General features: G+C 39.0%; 1 protein-coding gene and 1 pseudogene across 2 annotated transcripts in view; one reads left to right on the top strand and one right to left on the bottom strand.

The window, feature by feature from the left end:
• LOC145453240 (uncharacterized) overlaps window positions 1-16,495 on the top strand; it is a 185,708-nt gene that overhangs the window by 55,251 nt on the left and 113,962 nt on the right. The window lies entirely within an intron of this gene.
• LOC145454274 (intelectin-1b-like) lies at window positions 991-6,822 on the bottom strand (annotated as a pseudogene). The gene is made up of 4 exons (XR_013920086.1): window positions 6,631-6,822; window positions 6,053-6,348; window positions 2,483-2,708; window positions 991-2,105 (listed from the first exon to the last, which is right to left on the bottom strand). The product of XR_013920086.1 is annotated as an intelectin-1b-like (transcript).

Here is a 16,495-nt window from a genome sequence, read left to right as displayed (position 1 = left end):
AGTGACCCTCGAAATTTTTGAAGTTCGCACACAGAACGCGAACGTGAACCTCACGTTCACACCATCCCTAATAGCTATACAATACAACATTGATGAGTTAGCTGAGTTTTTAACATCCTTCACCTCTTCAAATCTATGTATAGAAGAGCTGAACCCACAGCTCAACAACGGTGTCATAATACAAATTATACTTTGTGTTTTTCATTATGTATAGTACAGTTTATCCCTACCCCACTCCCAAATAGAGTAGGATCAATTACATTAATTCAGTTCAATTACAATTACAATTATAAATTCTATTACAATTATTCATTGCTGAAAATATAAAATGACAATAATAATTACTGGTAAACATGTATTTAATTACACTTGCAATTACAATTACTGTTAAACATGTAATTGATGCGGTAAAGAGGTGCTCTTTGACAACCGTAGCGACGTTATTAGCAACAATTCCAAGGTATTCATGTTTCATTCATGATGCGTAGAATACCCTTGGATTAAAAAAATAACTCGAACGTATTCGAACTGTTCCTAATCATGAGTACTGAAACCAACTAACAGCGAATACGCCACAAGACAGTCAATAAAATGTAATCAAATGAATACTCAGAGCTGAGTACGGCAAATGAAAAGTAATTGGCAAGGCGTCAGCGATAATGATGATACCAAGAAGGTGTGTAAAATTATAATAAATGCAAAAGGAAAGAAGCTCATGATAACCACGAATTACAAAATTTTGGTTCGCATTTACATCTTCACTTGCTCAAAAACTTTTACATTTCATTTGTTGAACATTAGGGTGCGGAAAGTTTCTGGCCCCAGTAAATTTTCCTATGATTGGAGGCAAGATTGAGATAACATCCCTACAATTGTGTGATCAAGATTGATGAAGCCTTGGTTGAAACTTGAATTTCTTTTTGTAATTGTTGGAGCAAGCCTAGTTAAAAAAAAACTCTGACCGTGGTGTAGGAAATGGATCAGCACATTTTTCAAAAGAGTTTATTTGTTGTTGATAAATTTTTGAAACAATAAGATTTAGTTTAACTCACTGGTTCTTAAACATTTTTCAGACACGCCTCCCTTCATGACAGTGAAATTATTCGTGCCCCCCTTGTGGTCATATCACACAATGAAACCAGAATGTTAGCCATCCGTACAGATGGTTTGATGGTATGGAATGACTGACTGACTGTTGATGAGAGAATTCTCCAATATGAAGTTCGGATATAACAATAACTATGAAATGGAGGTAAATCGTGCCAAGCGCGGAAATTTTTTCACTTTACCGGAGCTTCGCGCCCCTTTCAGATGCTTTCATGCCTACCAAAGGGGGCACGCCCCCAGTTTGTGAACCACTGGTTCAGCCTATATTGTAATTCACTAAGATTTGTGCTGCTACTGAAGTATGGGAAACAGTTTAGCATGGTTGATTTATGTAATTAATGAGTCACTCACAGAACACCGATGTAAATAGGCTAATTATTTTATGTTGTGATTGTCAGGTTTCAATAACAATGTATCTAAAATTATAATTGGGCAAATTTTTATCAAATTACAATTATATTTACAATTACACAAAATAGAAATGCTTCAATTACAATTACATGAAAAAATATCAAAGAGCTGTCAAATCGTATTGTAAGTATACTGATTTATCGTCATAATCGTGATGGTTACGTAAGTAAGATGCTTGACTTTGGTTAGGCCGTCATTATGCTACTGCGGTGACCGGTGCAATCGAGTTTTACGCCCCTGCGATACACAGATGACAATGACATCAATGGTTTTCCAGAAAGACTGCACAAATTATCCACGTGCAATACATAGTGTCGGTAATCACAGAGAGTAGGATTATCTCTTGCAATCGATATATTCCTGAAGACGATCCATGTCATCATCGATAAAATATCATCACAGCACTCCTCGTAAGCTCCGGCTTCGCATATCCTTGTTCCATCATTGCGAAGTCGTTGCACATGTGGGTATACGGACTGGCGGAGGTGGTTCCAATGCAAAAGCTTTCAGTAGGTACGACTCCGGCCTTTGATCCTGAGTCCCGGACAGAGGGCGGCAATATAAGTCGCATATTCCACCATTCGAAGCTGAACATATTAAATAGTTTCAATCTGTCACAACACCTAAGACCTTTATAGAAACGATATTATCATAACCAGGCCTGATGTGGACAGAGACATCTCATGAAAATGCGAATAATACACATCACTTTCCAAAATGCCAACTTATTTGAAGGGAATTTACTTAAAACGACTTCGAGCGAATTAAAACGGACAGAAATGTAGGTTTTTAGCCGTTTTTCTGTTTGTAGTCATCTGTTGGGTACACTTGAGTACAGTAGGCTAGTTGACGCCGAATAGATGTCGAATGTATTTGTCAAGAAATTTTATAAACAGTGACCGATTGCGATTGACGCATTCTGATGTCAGACTGCACGATAACAATCACCTTCTAGTCAAATCACCTGTATGTATCCCTCCTCAACGACATTCTTCAGAGAGCTTTTGTACGTTACCGACACTGTTGTATTATTTTCTGTATCCCAGACTATTGGTATAGCAGGAACGTCGTCCGACCCATCAACCGCGTATGTAGCTGATTGCATCGTATAATTTCGAGCGAATAAATACCTGAGATTGCCCCCGTACGATTGTAAGAAGTCGTTTTCGGTGTGGTATATCAGCAACGCTCTGTAAGATAGGGGAGATAAGGTACCGATGGATCAAAAATTGCAAAATGATCTCTGGCCCTCAAATCTTCAGCCCAGAATAGCAGATCTTTGCTGTCCAAGCTCTACCGATTGCGGACATTTACATTAATATCCGCCTTTTCAAAAATATTTATAAACGTTTATGTTTTGTTACTCGAACGTATCATCTCTTAGACATACGCTAGAAAGCTACGGCAAGCCAATGAAAAGAGTTTCGTCGCCACCTTCAAGAATAAAATAGATTATATCAACTCAAATGTTGGCATAAACACGTTGCGATTCACGCTCAAACTCACAAAATTAATGGCCCATATGTATTACCCGCTAATCGACATTTTGGCTTTCAAATACCTCGTTATGGTGATAAAACACCGAATGCAACTATGATTTCCAGCATCTATATATGTAGCCGTTATTCTGTTGTCAAGTGATTAGTTGGTTCAACTATTTTGCTTGATTTGGCTATATGGTACCATCGCCACCCACTTTATAAATATTGTAATTGAATTGAAAATGATCCACTCGAGGATGGTATTGAATTAAAAAATATGTGCTATTATATAGGGGAGATGTGGTACCGATGGATCAAAAATTGGAAAATGATCGCTGGCCCCAAAATGTTCAGCCGAAAACAGCAGATCTTTTGCTGGCTCAGCACTTTGATACAAGCTCTACCTATCGCGCACATATACATGAATATCTGTCTTTTCAAAAAATATTTATGGACGTTTAAAATTTGCTGCTCGAACGTGTCATCGGTCCCCACCCGGTGGGTCCAATGGCACACGACCCGGGGACCTATGACACATATACCCTAAAAAACTCAGATGTGACAACTTTTCTTGCTCAGTATTATAATCTAAGCTACAGCAAGCCAAGGAAGAATTTTCGGTCGCAACCGTCAAAAAATAGATTAAATATTACCTCAAATGTTGACGTAAAATCACGTTTTGATTTAGGCTCGGACTTTAAATTTGAGGGTATATACATATTACCCGAAAATCGACAGTGTGACTACCAAATACCTCGTTATAGCAACAAAACATCATATGCAATTATTACATAAAGATTTTCTGTACGTAGTCATGTTTCATTTGTTTCATGATTAGTATGCTTGATTATATTGCTTGATTTGGCTATTGTATCATCGGTCCCCACCCTACTAATTTTGTACATGAATCGAAAAAAATTCCACTCAAGGAAAGTACTGAAAAAAATAATAGGTGCTATTATATAGCCTGATACAAGCCCTAGACTTCACAATAAAAATGATTGCTGGTTTGTTCGTGTTGAAGGTTACAAAGAAAAATGTATATGTCGATCTAAATTTAGTTTACACCCCCCATAACAAAAAACATCTGTGAGAGACCCCATAGCTCGCGCGCGTCGATTTTTTTTGTATGTGAGGAAAGATGTTGCCAGCATGCAATTGTAGACAAGTTCACGGAGTGCAATCATGGAATTATCATAGAGAATTTTCAAAGTATTTTCGGTCCCAGTGATCCATCGGTACCACATCTCCCCTACTTTGATACAAGTGCTATATACTTGGCATCAAATATTGTGGCTGGCTTGTAAGTGTGGAATGCGATATAGAAAAAGGCATACGTCGATCCAAATTTATTTTACACCCCCTAAAGCGTAAATCAACTGTCACAGACCCCATAACTCACGCAGGTCGACGTTTTTTGCATGTGAGGAAAGATGCTGTCAGCATACCATTGTAGACAAATTCGCGTACTGTAATCATGGGATTATCACAGATAAATTTTCAAATATTTTCGGTCCCAGTGTCTCATCGGTACCACATCTCCCCTACAGCCAACACATTACGCTCTTGATAACTGTGTTGTGGGAGCCCGGTTTTCGATCAAGTGGCCTAGGCCTAATTCATATGTGGTTACAGATTGATATGATCTGAAATTGACACCAATTGTGATTTACTTTCGGAAACTAGCAAGTGAATTGGAACATCCATTGCCATCACACCACGTCATTACCATGCATTTACGATATTATCAGTGGGTCAGTAAATCAATGCACGCAACGCGATAGTAATGATTCGGTAGAGCGAGATGCAGTCAATGACTCATTCTTATCAGTAAGGCGATTTTTTTCAAAAATTTGTTCAAACTGTAGCGTTAGGTCAAAAAATGTCAAAATTGCTCATAAAGTCAACATTTTCAACCTGCATTTCGTTTGTATCGTAAGATTTTGCACCGTCGGTGAACTTATCATTTGACATTTTACAGCTTGCAGCCTACTTTATGGGCCTACCGTTGTAGACAGCCCATCGTCGGCTCATTGTGGATCATAAACATTCAAATGAAATAAATAGGTTGACGCGGTGTTATGCTCAACGTACCGCAATATCCGAACTGAAGCAAGACTGCGTGTATATTGTATGGCTCTTATATCAAGAAGCGCATGATGAAAAATTATGATGTACACACAGCATTGCCAGAATGAAGCAACACGGTTTGTCACCAGCAGTGTACACACAACTTCAGTGTTGTCGGCCAACAACTGCTGCTGTTAAACGTTCTTTCTCCATTCTTGGCAAGCTACTTGGTAAGGACAGACACTTACTACCGATAATGTAGAAAAGTATATTTCGTTTTACTACAACAAATTTTAATGATTTTTACCAGTGATGTAACTGTTGCAATTCTTCATAGGGCCTGATTTCGTTAAAATAAAGTTTTTTCGTGTAAGAATTTGTCAGTTTTTGAGTCAGAAACGCTTTTGTCAGGCCAAACTACTTCGTAAGGACAGACAGTTCAAACCAGAAATGAAGATAAGTAGCACAATTCTGACATTATGTGGGAAAACACCTAATTTGCATACGTTAAGTCAAAATTTGGACAAAACTTAGTTTTTTAAGGTTAGAAATGTCAAAATTCTGATTTTGTAGGTCTTTATCTTCCGTTTTGTAGGTCAAATAAAAATCGCCCTACTTATCAGTCATCGCATGCAACCGTCCGTCACCAGGATGCGACTGTCAATTGGTCCGCTTAATATGACTTGTAATATTATTGATGGAGAGTTTTCTTGTGTCCTACAACTATTTTTAAAATCACCGACATTTACCTTTTACCACATATCATACGCACCAGGTCAATAAGTCGGAAAGGAAATGAGTCACATGCACTGATGGAACCACACATAATCTGACATCTGAATGACAGAACCGCATAAATATAATAACGAACGTTAGCACAGAGATTCACGTATACCTTACGATTTACATGAAACCTATCACACGAACTGGAAATGGCTTCGGCACTCGATATTTAATTTTGTATCGATAGAAAATAGAGAAACCTTTCAGCAAATTGCGTCACAGGAGTACCATTCGGCCCATGCCAGATCATGACGTTTTTCGCATCCGAAGCGAAGTATGCCGGATTCTTGTAGTCGTCCCTCGCAGCTGAAGTCGATAGTCCATAGGTATCTGTATTTTCCCAGAAACTAGAATATGCCCGGGTCATTCCTTGTTTACTTGACCATCGATCACCCGCTGTACATTTCCCTTGAATATCGTTTTCATGCACAGAGGCGACAAGGGTCCAACCTCCTCCTGCCGTTTCCATGTCGCAATAGGTTTGGAACACGTTACCCTCAAGATTACAAAAAATAATGCTGTGACATGATCGACCCAATACTTTGTATTGCTTAATGATACAACCAATGTTATTTTTCTAAGTCAATGCAGTATGAAGATAGATGGATTGTCTACACACATGTCTTTAACAAAGACTAGGCACATAGTTTCTGATCATGGATAAGGCTAATACCTGTGGACCAAATCAGCACATCATGTAGCGAATACATAGCATTTCGAAAACTTGTTTGTGAAAAAAAGACTTTCTTATCGCGGACAGGACATGCATTATACCTACCTCGAGATCCTTCAGAAAATAGAGTCCGTTAATAGAAGACGTGTTATGCTGTTTAATTTTTTCACAACTGGATGCTGGGTTTGTGATCATGCCCGGTATGTGTAAGTCTGAGCGGAAGAAAACGTATTTAGAATAATGTTTATAAGTAAAGTTTTACCCCGATGCTCCTGCTTCGCCACACAAACTTTATATTGAGTCTTTGCCTTGTATCTGATGGGTACGACCATTTTTGACATCATTGGTGATTTATTTTCGTATCCACGCAATTTTTCATCATGTATTTGGTGGGGATATTGATTTCGGACAACAGTGAGATTTCGATCATAATTGCAGAAGACCCTTTTTATATATATGTGCTTTTAATAATTAGGAAGGAGTTGAAATGCACATCACTTCCGACTTTAAGAGCTCATATAATGAAAGTTCGAGATGTGATGAACCAAAATGACCCACACATCAGTACCCACCATATATTTCCATCTCGAGTCGTATATTGTCCTTCAGCAATTCTTGTAAAGCGACTGATAAATTGCTCGATTTGACACTGCGTTCGCGCGAATCTGGAAATATAATTTTCGATGAATTTGATATTGTTATAGTGGTCTGAAATCTAACACTTCATATAGTTATTCGGCCACGCCGGGACGATAAAAGTGATAAAATATTGCCGTCGTCAAAGATATACTGTCGATCCGTCAGCATGATGACGTTATAATCGAATATATGAGCGTCTCGCTATCTGTTTAATAAAGAGACAAGGATTCGGGCGGATGTGGCACATGGGAGATGATGAAGTCTAAGCTTGATACGAAATGATGTACGATTGTATACAGGCCCAATACAAGGAATGAACATGATAAATATGAGAAGAACGACAGAAAAACCAATTTACTTACTGGCGGATGTTCTTTATTCAAATGAAATGACGTACATTCTGATCTAGAATATGCATGTGGTGCTCATGCGTATTGCGTATAGATATCAGTAACATGAAAATATGGCAAATGGGCCCATTTTTGTCTTCGCCAGTGGCATTGCCGTAGAAAAGCCGCTATGAACGAATGAAATGTGACGAAGTTGCTAAATGATTGTTCAGATGCATATGCGTTGCTTCCTCATACTTTCAAATCGTTTTATGTAGCCTTCCTTGAGCCGAGCCGCCAAACTTGTGCTAAATCGTGCAGCGGCCTACATATAGGGTGTCAATTTACGGTTATGACCAATGAGGAGCCTATATTAATGGGTATGCAATATGTGATGTGTCTAAGATCCCATATTGCCGCACTGTAGAGGTCTCTAACAGCATGGAAGCTGTAAATGGGATGGAGACAAAATCAGCCCTGACGTCGATATTGATATTTCGAAATCTTTATTGAATGGATAAGGCGTGTAGATTATTTTACCAATCGTCGGGGTGGAATCAAAGTGACTCATGTCAAGTTTTCAAATTTTGCAGGTTCATTTTTAAAACTTGAAAAAATCAAGTTTTGAAAGCAAATTCGGCCATATCTTGGTTATGGTTATGTCTGTATCATTATTTCAAAGTTAATCAGGCCAATATATGGCCGGAAGAGGATGAAATCGTTACTTGAAGTAAATATTCTCAAAATGTGTAAAATGGACATAAGTCACTTTGATTCCACTGCGATGCAATGTGGCGACACTGCATTGCTTAAAAATTACAGAATTTAATGCTTCAATATTATCTTACCCGTCCGCCATTCAGCTTGGTGAGAAAAATGAAGCCCGAGCAAAGCTAGGATCAGAGAGAGGAAGACAATACCGACAGCGACAAATATCTTCGTTGAACGATAACTGTGGCATATTCTTGGTTCCGAATAATCACTGGTGTAAACGATTTTATCTTTGATTGGCTTTCCCAAGACGCAATTCTTTTCGGTGCTATTCGGGGAATGCTTTCTTCCGTGACCCCCTGTTGTTGTAGCTGCACTCTCATACCGTTCGTATTCGACGTTGCCACTAAGAGTTCTGAGCGATCCATTGTCTGCGTAGCAATAGGTCGCTATAGCAGACATATCGCACTTTGTGGAAACAGACAGGGAAACGGGGCACTGGAAAGTAGATAATAGTACATATAACTTACTAAAAAGAAGCCAAATGCACGTTTGATGTCGGAAATTGATTTAGCGGGAATATTTCGCTCTTTCTGTATCGTTAGTAATTACGCGCAAGGCCCGGGCGCTACCGTACAGTTGATATAGATATCAAATGCTGGAATCAAGGATCCTGCGGCAGGAACAATTCATTATAAAAATATCTAATTTGCATCGAGATAAGGCATCGATGCGTCGCTATATCACCGTTTAATTTCAGATTGAAATGATCGTGCTAAGTGACTCACTCACGGTATATGGTAAGTGGCCACGTCCCACCGACATGTGACAATATAGTTCTTCCTAATTTGTCCAGCAACCCCATATATGTATACCTATATAACAGGGTAACTGACACCCGAACCGTAATTGCATGCACTAATATTACCTATTTCGAGAAAGTTATATGAAAAAGACTTCGCAATTCCTTGAGCAGTTTTACATCATGTTTTTTCTGCTTGTATATTTCTTTCTCTTGATCGATTTAATACCGAGGTATGTTTATGCTGAGTATCAATTTTCAATTGCACTGAGTAAATAATATTATCGAATAACTGTCAGTTCCTAAGCCTGTGCAGCAGTGCACGAACTGGATGTAGCAACAAAAGAAAATGGTTATTATCAATAATTGGTTCACATTTTTGTATATATACTTTCATGTAGAATTCGTATTATTCCAAATCCTTATATCACAGCCTAAGCTAGGATGTGGTGATACTTCTCATATTACAATCTCATCACTGCAACGATACGCAGTCCCTAACACCGTGGAAAATCCTAATCAACTGACATATTATATGTCAGGCAATTTAGTGAATAGAGCGAGCGGCCGTATCAACAACCTTTACCTTGTCGAGAATATTCGATTAGTTCGGGGAAATTTCTCATACGATTACTTTTACTCACACATACTGATCACCGAATACTTGCTCACAGCGGAATTGACCATGAAGTGCACTCTTAGTAATGGAGATATCTATCATTAAGGCCGCGTTAAAAAGTTTCTACTGAAGGTAATTCTCAGTAGAATGAAGAAAGTACGCATGAGTAAGGTCCTATGCCGGACAATGGCATGCGACACGCTTTCTTAGGTTATAGGAAAAATGTTGGAACCCACATTACATCGTAGAAGCAACGTGACCGTGAATGAGTCTGAAAATTCTTAACGTCGTATTGCATAACGAAACATCAGAGATGACGTGTTTTCTGAATGGACCACATGTATATGGTTACATTTAAAACAAAAAGAACAGAAACCCCGATGTAACATAGAATCTAGGAGCGACGAGAAACAATGCCACTGCTGAAATTTTAAAACATCCGTATTTGACAGAATATTGTCAATACGACTATCGCTTCGCCATGAAAACATTATGTTTCGGTTTCGTTCCGATCGTTGTCGGCTAAAACTGCATTAATTTAAAATTGGCTGTACTGATTCTCCTTTATGTGATTTCTGTTTTGTACCTGACACTGTCGAACATTTTCTATTGTCGTGTTGTAAATATGCCCATCACAGACATATTCCAAAATAGTATTACGGGGGACTTACGGCGGAGATAATAAAGTTAGCTGATCCGAGAAAATGCTAATCATGTGATTACCACGAGAACAACCGCCTAGATTTTTATAATGCTATCTCGCGACTAATCATCGATATGCATATTTTTATAGTATCGGCCGTTTCGCAAGTAGTAGATCGACCACATTCTAAGAAAACATGCATGGGCCATCGTCGACTTGCTGGTACCCTTACAGAATACTGCCTTACAACCTGGTCAATAATATCCCCCTGGTTTTGTTTCATTATAACATTTACCCGTCACTAGTTTCTTGTTTGTGTTGATTCAGAAGGAAACAGTCATCTCCGGTTGAAGTGAACTCAATATATATATGTGTACAACTTCGATCTCTACACTGGCATCTCGCCGCTACGCTTATCGACGAGATGATAGTTTTAAAAAGTATGGCTGGCTACATGAAGCTGCTTTTTTTCTTTCTGGGCCTGGGTAGCTTCAAGTGATGAGCATCGGAGCGGAGTCGGAGTGGATTCGGAGCGGAGTTTTGCCGATTTTGTGACAGTCGGAGCGGAGTCGGATTTTACTACAGATATATTTTTTCGGATAATTTGGGAGTATTGGAATCTTTGTCTCCGATATCTTTGGATAGCTGTGACCAAAATACACTATTGATTATGATTGCAAACCAAAACACAGACAGTTGACACCTTGTAAAGCTGTAAGATGACGGGTAACATGCAAAAATGATTGCCAAATGCATAAAAATCAGCCATCTGCACTGCAATTGGGGACTGGAGAGTAAGCAATACTATGAGACCAACCATATTATCACATGTACCATGTGTACCATACCATGCCTGCCACTGTTTCGGATACTTGAGGAGATTCTTCGGAGTATCTCGGAGTTTGGGATTGAGCTCTTCGGAGTCGGAGGGTGTTTTCCTCAGACACTAAAGTTGTCGGAGGGATTCGGAGTCTCGGAAAGCACTATCCGCTCATCACTGGTAGCTTCAAGCAACTTTGACAATAGTGTGAACTGGGACTTCTTATTCTTCATCAAGCGTATACAGCCGCATTCACGTAACATTGTTTCAAGATGGATTGCATCAGACTCTTTACATTACTATGCTTGGCAAATGTATAAATCATAGAAGACGTGTCCTGCCTCCTGATAACGATACTGCCACTGCAATAGCTAGAATTATCATCATCGCGAAATGAAAATCGTGTCCAATTCGTACGGTACAGCTAAGAAACGGATTATAGAATATAGATATCGCTCTGAAATGGCGGGTAGGCTACATAATTCGTTAATTGTTTCGTGAAGCCATTACCTGGGAGACAGACAATCGGCACGGAAATATTTGCGCGTAGGAATGATTCGCTGTGTACGCATTTTTATAGATAACTATTGTTATAGTTTGTGCCAGTTTGTTAACTCGTCGGATTAACACCATCTTTTTCCGCAATCAACCGGCTTCTTTAATCCTGGGTTGATAAATCCTGACGAACGCGAAAATCGACTTTATTGCTAATCCAACCTCATTATCTCCGCCTTTAATCTTTCGTTCACAACTTATATCCAATTACTTAACCCGATACTTGTCTCAACTGTCACTGAATTCGTGTACTCGTGTCACATATTGCTATGGGTTAATTAACTTTTTTATAACTTTCTCCTGAGTTGACAATAGTTCACAACAAACCTTGCACTTATTGAACCAGACTGTTCACCGTGAATAGGGCCCCCACATTTTTATAAACATAATACTGGACACTGTACGTACAATGCCATGCTCTTTGTGATGGCCTATAACCACAGGGTAAAATGGGGTACAATCTAGTTCAGTTTCACCTACTTCTAAGTCTTCTTTCCCCATCATCTAAAATCTCGTTATCCAATCCTTAACAATACTATCTCCGATATTATTTGAAAAGACCTTCTGTCTGTTCATCTTAAGACGCCCAGGATTGATAGTGACGAACTGCGCTAAGAAAATAAATACGATTGTGGAAGCTACTGATAATTAATCGAGTTAAATATGATCGTATTTATTTTAAGTTCGGTCATTACGTTTTAATAAACTCCAAGTTCACCAGAGGGATATGCGCAATGCCACAGATAGCCATTTGCTTATTTGAGTGCACCCGATATCCCGTGGGACGTCTGATAGTAGACATAATCACTTGTCTTTTACTGAAACACAATACGTCTTGTGCACCGGCGTCCGGCAACCCACAAAATTCTGCGAAAGCTTTATTGCACATCATGCTTCTCGGGCTACACGTGGTTGTAATCTCAATATTGGTTATACAGTATTCAAACTCATAAAGTTCGCATAAAGTTCAAGGTATCGAACTGGTAACCGTAATCGTGGTGTCATATGACTCAGTGCTTAAATATTTACCGTGATTGTATTCATATTTAAACATATCCATGATACCGGTATCACTGTTGATTTTTTTCAGTAATTTTATTTCAAAATGTAATACACACATAAATATAAAATAAATGCATAGTAGAATAGGGCAATACAGGTAAGCGTGGGGTGTTGATGTTGCATAAGATGTCATTCATCTTTCGTTTAGCGGTGGCGTGGTCAGTAAATATATTGTCTGAATATTTAATTTTTCACGGTTGATTTCAGGATAAATTTCAAAATAACAGTGCGTTAAGTATTATAGGTTCTATAGGAACTAGTCAAGTGCTTAATATCGCTTAAATGTTGCGTTATGCATATTATCTATGCATTTCGGTAATAGCGTTTGCGCGCGCGTGGTCGATTTCAATTTTTCATCAGGTCTGCTTCGCGTTTCACCCTCTATCACATTGTCTTCGTACTGGTTTGTGTGATTTTCTTCTGATTTCGTCGGTTTTTGAATTGATATCTTCGGCGTATTCATTTTTAATATCAAGCGTTTTTTTTCATTCCCATATTTCGCATTTCATTTTCACGAAGGTTGTAATCGCGATGAGTTTGTGCGGCCCCTCGTAGGTGTTTTTGAGGATTTATTCCGTAGAAGCGTTGATGTCGGTTTGCAGGGAGTCCTCGAGGTCGGATCAGACAAGGTAGCATAAATTTTTGTAAATTGGGCATGCCGTGAAGATATGATATAGGGTTTCATGGCTGCTTTTGCAGAATTTGCAGTTGTTTTTTAGTTCTGCATCTTTCCTCCTCGTCCATCTCGTTTCGTTCTTTCTTGCGCCTGTAAATGATGCTTCATTGTTAATACGATATGATATTACTCTTTAGTGATTGGTTATGTTGTGCTTGATGGTGTCGTTGTAGAGCCATATTTCTTTCCAGTATGTGTCTTCTTGATCACCGTGCTTCGTTTTCCTTCGTATTAGTGAAGCATATATCTCTTTTTGAGTCAGGTCGTAGGTTGGCGTCTCTTCGTTTGCGAGTGAGTCGTATATGCGTTTCTCCCCGGTCCATTTGTGTGTTGGCATTTGTCTGTGAGGAAAGAGGTTGTTGTATAGTGATTTATTTATTGACCTCACCTTGGTCCCCAGGTTGTGAATGGCCTCGGCATGCCATATGTCCTCGGGTGTTTCGAGTTTTGCTATTTCCTGTAGGCGCTTTGCATTTCTGGCGTTGATCGTGGTCGTTATGTGAGGCATTCCTATTCATCCATATTCTTCTGGCCTGATCAGTGTGTTCCTTGATTTTTGTTCCAGGTTTTCAGGACTCCATAGGATGTTGTATAGGATCCTTTCCATCTGATTTGATTGTTTTCCAGTTATCTGTAGATTGTAATAGACTTAAGTTATCTTGGATAGCATGTACACTTTTATTGCCTGAATTTTTCCAATCCATGTCAGTTTTTTTGCTTTGATGTTCCTTGCACTTGCTTCCAGCTTTTTTATCAATTCATCATGGTTCTTTTCAACGTCATAGTCGCCATGGTAGATTCCCAGGATCTTGATTGTTGGTTTCATTAGTACGGCATGTCGGGAAGTTTGGAGGATTACTCTCGACTTGTTGTTGAGGGGGAGAATTTCTGTTTTTCTCAAGGTTGATATCTTGACCAGTTGCTTTGAGGTATATGTCATATTCGTCGAGCGCTGCTGTTATTGCGCGTATAGACCCTATATATACAGAGTGACATCGTCTGCAAATTGGTCTGATCGCCAAATCGCCTGATATCTCGACTACGGTCATTACACTGTGGAGTAGCATCCCATTTATTCAGAATCGGCTGCTCGGAGTCCCCGATGTGCGAAGAATGCGATGTCATCGAAACAGTCGAGCTCTTTTTAATATCATGCATTAAATACGACTTTCATTGATCATTTTTAATAACTTATTGCAATCAGTTACATATACCGTTCACCATACGTAACTTAGTCCCGTCGTCGCAATTGTCCAGCACCACAATTGTCCACTGCTTGATTTAAATTACTGACGTGGCGCACAAGGCCTTACATGACGAAAAGCACCACTCATATTTGTGATAATAATAATAATAATAATAATATATTTACCATTGCAGCAAACAATACGTTCATATTGTCATATTTATTCCACTGGACAATATGAACGTATTCTTTGCTGCAATATTGAAGTTCTGTATTTCGAAAGGCCTATTTAAATATATTTACCGTATGTACTTATTTTGTAATTGTGTCTATTCCCACCAGAAACCCCTTAATTTCCCCCTGTAGGGAACAACTGTGATAGAGTGATGCCTTTTCTTGTATTCCATCCTGATCATAAATGGTAGTTTTGTTTCGAGAACTCGAGTGTGGGTGAATTTAAAAGTGTTTCTACATGAGTCCTTAGAACGGCCATGTTGAGCATGTTCCACATGCTAACACCCATATTGTTGGGCTGAGAACTATTTTCCATGGCAAACCTGCGAACACAAAATTTAGCATGGTTCTTAGTTAAACTACTATTGGTCGAATCTTCATCATTGCTGCCTGATGTTTCCGGAGCATTGACCTTGCGCTTCGCTCATGTAAATTTCTTCGTCCCCTTTATCTACCTTATTCGGTAGTGTGGAAATATTGTACTACGCTTTCAAAATATAGTCCCACTGAAATACACATGCACAATACGAACTACAATAAACCATCCAACTGTATGCTAAGAACTAGGGATTGTGTGAACGTGAGGTTCACGTTCGCGTTCTATGTGTGAGCCTCATAAATGTAGAGGTTCCCGTTCGCAAACGAGCCTTGATAGGTTCTGGAACCTTTCTCATATATCAAAATTTTCACTTTTTTATAACATTTTTGGTATAAATTTATTGCATTTCAACTGAAGGCCACTCTATGCATCGCGCTGGCACCATAAAAAATCCACACTAAACGAGCATGCTCATTTACAATCTCAAAAACTGTATTTGCTTTGTTACAAAAGTTCGCTCGAAATATCCAGCTTTCCGTTGGTGAATATTTAGTGACTCTCTGCCATGAGCTTGACCCGTAATCACACAACATCAAGAGCGAAATACGTTACATGTAGGAGTTGGTAGTCAGCGAGTGATGCTTATTCAACCTATCAATGAAATTGATATCGTTGTGTGATAAAAAAGAAATCTAGCAGGCGTACGGGGTCAATCTTGATTTCATATGTTTATTGTTTCATAAAAACCGAATCCGTGCGATTTGGGTGTTGACTACTGCTGTTTAACTAATTAATGGGGTGTACTATTGGTGGCAAGTGTAGAAACCTGTTTTACACTCTCCTCAATATCAACGTATCAATACTCAGACGCCGAATACTTTGTCCGGTTTGGCCTAGATCAGACCTGGGCAAAGTGCGGCCCACCATGCTATTCTGTGCGGCCCGCGAAAGGTTGCTTGGAATTCAAAATATAAAACTTGCTTTTTGAATGATTAAAACCATAGGCTGTATCAAATGAACAGGAAATTCGTTTACTTTGAAACCTGTTCATTAATATGTCAAGATTACGCTGCCTACTTACCTCGCATGTGTAATAGAGAATAAAAATATAGGCCATGCGGCAAGGTTGGAGTAGTCACAAGAAATCACTCTTTCTTTAGTTCGAATCTTCCTTGTTGCCATTGTCACATCACGCATTATACGGTATGTATTTCAAATTAGTACGTGATATGTTTCCAAGTCCCTAACTCGTAAAACAAGTCAATCAGTGCTAGCGATTACTATATGACTCATCATATCCATCACCCATAAAAAATTAACGGGCACGCCAAAAAAAAGCCGAATACTGAAATTCAAAGAAAGTTTAGGTTTAGAA

This window comes from Botryllus schlosseri, chromosome 13 (genome assembly GCF_051294905.1).
Source record: "Botryllus schlosseri isolate E-star chromosome 13, Bs_hap1, whole genome shotgun sequence".
NCBI lineage: Eukaryota > Metazoa > Chordata > Ascidiacea > Stolidobranchia > Styelidae > Botryllus > Botryllus schlosseri.
Note: the sequence above shows the minus strand (reverse complement) of the source record. Positions and strands in the feature narration are given on the sequence as shown.